The sequence below is a fragment of the Dipteris shenzhenensis genome, chromosome 5, assembly GCF_047967505.1.
Source record: "Dipteris shenzhenensis isolate YYH24624 ecotype China chromosome 5, Dip_SZ_1.0, whole genome shotgun sequence".
NCBI lineage: Eukaryota > Viridiplantae > Streptophyta > Polypodiopsida > Gleicheniales > Dipteridaceae > Dipteris > Dipteris shenzhenensis.
The window spans coordinates 28,128,411-28,135,712 of record NC_141600.1 but is presented as its reverse complement, the minus strand read 5'-3'; positions in this window follow the sequence as shown (position 1 = coordinate 28,135,712).

Below are 7,302 nucleotides of genomic sequence, written 5' to 3'. Positions count from 1 at the left end.
CAAGGCCCACCCATTGTCAGGACACCTCTTTGCGACACCTCTTTGCTGTAGAGTCCGACACCACCGCCTGAACCAACTCCGTAAAGCTATTCCAACCTTTTGACAAGGAAGAGGATGAGAAAGAGTCTAACGACTTCTAGTATGCACCTCTCCTCGAACCAAAATTCTCACAGAACTAGATGCACATCTTAGCAAACATAGATGTCCTAGAAAGAGTAGGGTTTCAGATCACCACCCTAGAGCTCGAGGGTCTGACCCTGGTGGTCCCCCTAAGAATGTTTAACATGCTCAAACCCCAAGAGGTAAGTAAGGCAACCATGATGGTATAATTAGATCTTCATTGGCTATCCTACGTAGGTGCCACGATTGCTCACCATGAGTTTTCTAACTAGGGAAATAGGGTAAGTAGGGTAATCACCCCTGTTGGTTATATAAGAACAATGGAAGGGCCCCCTTCAGGTCCCAAATACCTTGTATCCAAAGGCAAGGCTAAGGTAAAAAAGACCACCACTCCAGTAGAAAAAAAGGAGGAAATTGAGGATAAAGAGGACCTACGGTAGGTGCCAGCCCACTACAAGGCTATACTATTCAGGATCATAAGATCTTTTACCAACAAGCCAAAAGATCTCGGGGAGGACGGTTGTTCTCAAGGGTATGATGGGCCGGCCCTGGTCAAAGAGGTAAACCTAGCCCCAGAAGTGCAGGACCCACAACCCGTATTTGTCACCGATGACCTTACCCCCAATGAGGAGAATGCCTTAATAGCTCTCTTACGGGAATACAAGGACTACATGGCCTTGAAGTACACAGATATGAAAGGGCTGCATCACCTCCGCACTTACGAGGATATGCATGCCACCCATTTTTGGAAGTACCGCATGTACCTCACTCGCCTCATGTCATGACAACTGGACCGCTACACCATCCTATAGTCAGTCCTCACCACCAACCTCCTCTAGCATGGCTAACCCAAGGATAGATCAGCAATAGGAAGGGGGGAATGTTAACATCCGCAGAGTACAACCGCCAAATGCAAGGTAATCAGTGAGTAAAGGTGACTAGGCCAAATGATCTACTTCAATGGACAAGCTCAAGGGAGTTTGACTCCCAAATACCCCAAGGCTAGTGATTACAAGCAATGTGCACATGGAAGGAGTATACTCCAAACTCAGGGAGTTTGATCCCCAAATACCCAAAGTCCACTCCAAAGTCCAAGGATTCAAGGATTCTAAGCACAAGTTGTATGTTCCAGCTACCACCAGGACCAAGGGGATGCACACTTCAAGTCCATGTCCACGGAAATAGCCACACCAACGAAAATAGCCATGAAAGGAGTATAGCTCAAACTCAGGAAGTTTGATCCCCAAATATCTCGAGACAGGGTTACCATTGAGTGTCTCGCTGAAGTTAAGCCTCGCTACTCTAGGTTTTGAGTTGCATTCATGGGGTTCAAACCACAAATAGGTTAAGGTGTGAGGGTGCTCAAGAAGTTTGAACCTAAGCCTAGGAGGCATGAAGCTAACACAAGCGCTATTTGGGAGCCAGTTAGGAACACCTCCTAACACCAGGCTTGTCCCAAGCACTCTAATATGGTTAACACAAGTGCTATTTCTGCTAGTAGGGAGAGATGGTAAGAATAGAAATATGCCTTGGCACCCTACGGGCTTGGTTGTAAAGAGAGGGAGAGTGCTAAAAAGGAAAAGGGTTGGTCCCTTCCTTCAAAAGGTGACTTGTATAAAAGGCCAAATGGTTGACTTTGGTCTACATTGTTGTTTTCACCAAGTTCAGTACAAGCTCCCTCTTCTCTTCCAAGAGAGTGTTTTGGGTGTTCTCTTGTTTCCTTCATAGTGCCCTTGTGTCTGCCACTCCATCCCCTTCACCCTTCTCTTCTCTTCTTCTCCCTCATCCCTTCTCCCTCCCTTCCCTTCTTCACACCCCTCTCCCCTCTTCCTTTTTCCCCTTCTCGTGTGGAGACACATTATTGCAACAATCTGGAGGCCGCTTGCGTGACACTTGCGGATGACTCGTGCTATGCATTGCTCCCACAAGGAGTAGCTAGGAGTGGAGACTCTATCAGCATATCTTCAACATCCCCACGACACATGAGTCACCACCGAGACCCACACTATAAGGATAGTGCTTTGTGCATTCATGCTTTCTATGTGCTTTGCCATTTCTAAAGGACTTACAAATTTGATGTGCACGCAAAGCTAAAAAAGTTTAATCATTTTTTCTTTTTCTATCACATGCAACTTCTTTTTAAATCAAAAGTTCTGGCTTCTCAAACTTTTGATCAAGAAGGGGGGTAAAAAATGATGATGTGGCATTATGTGTGATGATGTGGTAGTGTGTGTTCATAGGTTATTTTTAAAACTATGCCTATATGGGAGTGTGCTTAGCTAGTACTATACCATGCGATAGTGTTGATGTGGCATTGTGGGAGTCCTATAATGACATGGTAGATGTGTCACATGTGAGTTAGCTAACCCAATCCAAACATTTAAGTAAAAATGTATGCACTAAGGGGAGGTCATGGATAGATCATGACACGAAGGGGAGGTTTTATGAGTTGTAGTGCCATGAGCACAAGAATAGAGGCAACATATGAGTAAAGTTGAAGTAAAACCATGTTGTCACATGATGTCGAGGAGGCATTTTCAACATGTGAGAAAGCAATGCAAGTATGTAATGGGAGGTTATTTCCATGCAATAATATAATGCAAGCTTTGAAGTCTCTTTATGAGTACAAGTCTCAATCTTGTAAGTTAATTGAACTGATTCAATGCTTATTTAGTCTAGCCCTTCATCAAGTTTGCACATGGATTTTATCTACTATAGATTAGTTTAAGCACTCCATAGATCCTGAGGTACTCATGTTTGAACAATTTAAGAAATCCATAGATCCTGAGGTACTCATGTTTGAACAATTTATTCCAAACATTATTCTCTTGCATGCAAGCTTCAAGGTTGAAATGAGTCTCAAGGGCTGCACTAATTATGAGATATGCAAAACAAATCTAATCTATCCACATATATACAAGTGTAAGATTCTCTTTGAATCTAAGCTTATGGAATGCACTATTTAGAGTACAAGTCCAATTAGATAAAAGTATTTTATTTTCAATATGCTTAAGAGGAGGACAATAGAATGAATATATATAAGCACACCCAATTAGTTAGGTGTTGCTCCACAATCATATGAAATTAGTGAACAAGATCCAAAAGTATTTCAAGGCCACTTGCAAAGACTATGGCATAATCTATGGTGTTGAGTACTACAATTGTCAATGATGCCGGGCAACTAAACAACATCAAGAGGCCTTTCCACAAATCTAGAAATAGAGCATCTTACCTTTAGAGTTATTTCACTTTGAAATGTGTGGCCAAATGTCCACAATATCCTTTGTTCGATGTCTATAGTTTCTTACATTTATAGTGTTGAGATATCGAGCTCCACTCGTGATATGCCAGGGTGACCGTTGTGCATTTATGTCACCGATTTGTTAGCTGCAGATGCGGTTGGTACATTGCCCATGAATAATAGCTAGATGACAGCTATCTTTATGTACTCTAGTTAGTGGCTCAGTTAGTATGCCAACTAGGTTAGCTGAGTTTGGTTTGAGATCCACATATAGGGTTCACCTATTCCTTTTGTACTAACAGAGCATTCTTTTGGCTTTCACAACTAAGAAGAGGAAAACTGTTTTCAGCCTTCACCTTTGTGTGTATTCCCCCATTGTGTATGTGAGAAAGCTGCAAGTGAGACTCCTTACTTCTCTCCCACTCTCTTCACATGGTATCAGAGCTTGGTTCGTGGTAAGGAGCTCAAGAAAGCAAACCAAGTTCACAGTGTCTTGGTAAGAGGATCAGTGTTGCTTTTCTTCTTCGAGTTTGGGAGCAAATCTTTGCAGGTAGCACAACCGGAAAGTGCAAGAGTGCGTTTTCTCAGATTGGGACGCCTTCACGATGCAGTGAGAGGCCATTTTGGGGCCTATTTTGGTGGCAGAAGTTTTCCATAAGCACTCAGAAAGGTGCCCCAAGTTGATGAAAAGTTACCATAGAAATTGCATCATATGCCTGTGCGCATAGATATTGGGAGTGACAGAATCATTTTTATTCCCTATTGATGCAAAATAGTCACTAGGAAGTGACTGTGTGGTCAAATACCACTTTTGTCAGTTTTGCAGATTTGCCCTTGTGAGGCAGAAGTTGTGTTTTTTGCAGTGACAAAATATTTTTGTAGTGTTCTGTAATGGCATCTGATGCTCTTTCACAGATTGTTACTGAAAAGCTTGACAAGAACAACTTTCAAGCATGGAAGTTTAAAATGACGAATTTCCTTAAGGGAAAAGGCTATTGGGAGTTCATTACTGGAGCTGAAAAAGAACCAGTTATTCCTAATGTTCCCAATCAATAGGAGTTGCAGGCATTTAAAGGATGGCATGAGAGCCAGAAAAGTTATGTACTGGCTGTCTATCAGTATTTCAGATTCTATGATTGTGCATATTCAGGATGCAAGCACGCCGAAGCAGGCGTGGTATACATTGACAAAAATGTATAGTACAAATACACAAGCCAGGAAAATGCAGCTCAAGCAGGAGTTGCATAATGTGCAGAGAGAAAGCATGAGCATCAATGACTAACACATGAAGTGAAGAAGATTGCAGATGCACTTGCTTCAATTGGGTCACCAGTGGAAGATGATGGTTTAGTTTCTGCGACCTTGAATGGTCTAGGAAAGGATTATGCACAATTCCGGACATCCATTGCCATCCATGAAAAATTTCCTGATTTTGAGGAGATGATTGCTCTTCTAATTTCTGAAGAGCAGAGAAATTGTGGTGCATCTTCTTCAGGATGAACTTCAAAAGAAACCGTCTTCTACTCAAATGATGGAAGAGGTAGAGGTAGAGGTAGAGCAGGCCGATTTGGAGGCCGTGGAAGAAATCAGAATATGTAGCAAATTCAAGAAAATCAGTCCTATGGAGGAGGACGTGGTAACCTTAGAGGCAGAGGAGCCAAAGAGGTCGTGGTGGATGGTAGAGAGGCCAAAATGCAAACAGCAATGTTGAATGCTACTATTGTGATAAAATGGATCATATGGCTAAAGACTACTACAAAAAGCAGAATGACATCATGGATGAAAAATTGGAGCAAGGCAATTATGCATCCTCTAGTAGACAGGGTGATGATAGAAATGAGCATTTGTTTATGGTGCAGCACATGACCAATTCTGTGACAAGTGTAGAAGAAAGTAATGATGTGTGGTATGTTGACTCAAGTGCGTCAAACCACACGACAGGTCATGCAGAATGGATGTAGGATGCAAGGAAAATGGAAAGACTGGAGACTGGTGATGATACTGCACATCCTATTGTGCAGATTGGTAAAATTCCTTTGTCTATGCAGGATGGGAAAAAGAAATACATGTCTGATGTATTTCATGCCCCGAATATCACCAAGAACATAGTTTCTGTTGGTCAAATGGTTGAGCAAGGCTTGCAGGTCAGATTTAATCCTCATGGATGCTTTGTTGAGGATATGAAAAATAAAGGTCGCTTGATAGCAAAAGGAAAAAAGAAGGGCAGGATGTTTACATTGGATGCGGACATGCCTGAATTGAGTGCAGCAATGTTTGCACATGGGACCGGTGTAGTTGCAGATATTGATATCTGGCATAAACACATTGGTCATGTTAATGTACAGCGACTTAAATTAATGTAGGCTCAAAATATTGTTGCAGGATTGCCTAAGTTCAAGGTTGCAGAAATGCATAAGGTATGTGAAGCCTGTCAATTTGAAAAACAGGCAAGGAAACCATTTACTAGACATGTTCAAGAGAGTAAGAGGTCATTGGAATTAATCCACTCTGACGTGTGGACTACTAAAGCTGCATCTATTGGAGGCTATCATTATTTTGTCACTTTTATTGATGACTACAACAGAAAAGTTTGGGTATATTTTATGAAAAAGAAAAGTGAAGTGTTTGGGAATTTCAAAGCTTTTAAAGCTATGGTTGAAAAAGAAATAGGCTTGCAAATAAAATGCCTAAGGTCAGATGGAGGGGGAGAGTACCTCTCAAATGAGTTTGCAAGGTTCCTGCAAGAGCATGGCATAAAGCAGCAATATTCGTGCAGTCATACCCCACAACAAAATGGACTTGCAGAAAGGAAAAATAGGCATATTGGAGAGGTATCTCGTGCCATGCTCAACGAAAAAGGCCTGCCACATTCTTATTGGGCTGAAGCAATTGCTACAGCAGTCTACATAATGAACAGGACTTTCACTGCAGCAATACATGGCATGACGCTAGAGGAGAGGTATACTGGTAGGAAACCAGATATTTCTCATTTGAAAGTTTTTGTTTACATCGCCTATGTTCATGTGCCAGATGAGTTGAGATCCAAGTTGGATCCAAAAGCTGAGAAGTGCATCTTTATTGGTTATTCTCTGTAGCAAAAATGGTATAGATGCTATAAGCCTTCTACATAATGAATAGGACTGGAAACCAGATATTTCTCATTTGAAAGTTTTTGGTTACATTGCCTATGTTCATGTGCCAGATGAGTTAAGATCCAAGTTGGATCCAAAAGCTGAGAAGTGCATCTTTATTGGTTATTCTCTGCAACAAAAAGAGTATAGATGCTAAAAGCCTTCTACTCGTAAGTTTGTTGTTTTTGATGAGATGAGCAGCTGATATAAACCAGTAAATGTGATTGATGATGTAGATGCACAAAATGGTAATGCTGCACAGAATTCACAGTAGCAAGCACAAAATATTAGTGGACATGTAGTGTCCTCTAGCAGTGGTTCACATACTTCGCCATGGATAGGGAGATTGAGATCAGGAGAATATCCTCAAAGCAATGCAGATAGTGGTATGCAAGTATCATGAAAAGGAAAAGAGAAAGTAGACCAGTCCATGGTTGATGTGAATGCAGGTTACTCATATGTGGATGGTGAATCCAGTGGCTCAGAATCGAGCCTTGATGATGAGTTGGGTATTCCTTTTGTTATTACACCTAGAGTAAGGAAGACAAGGGATGTTTTAAGAGCACCTGGTAGTGAGCCTATTTTTCACAGGTCTACCAAAATTAAGTATCCTATGGATAGGCTAAAATATGATGGATTTACAGCCATTCACTATGCCTATATGGTCAAAGTGATACAAGAACCAGAACCCACTTCTTTTGAGCAAGCCATGGGAAAAGAAAAATGGGAGAAAGCCATGGATGAAGAAATGGATGCTTGGAAGCAAATGCTACATGGAAATTGGTGCCTTTGCCTAAAAACAAGAATGCA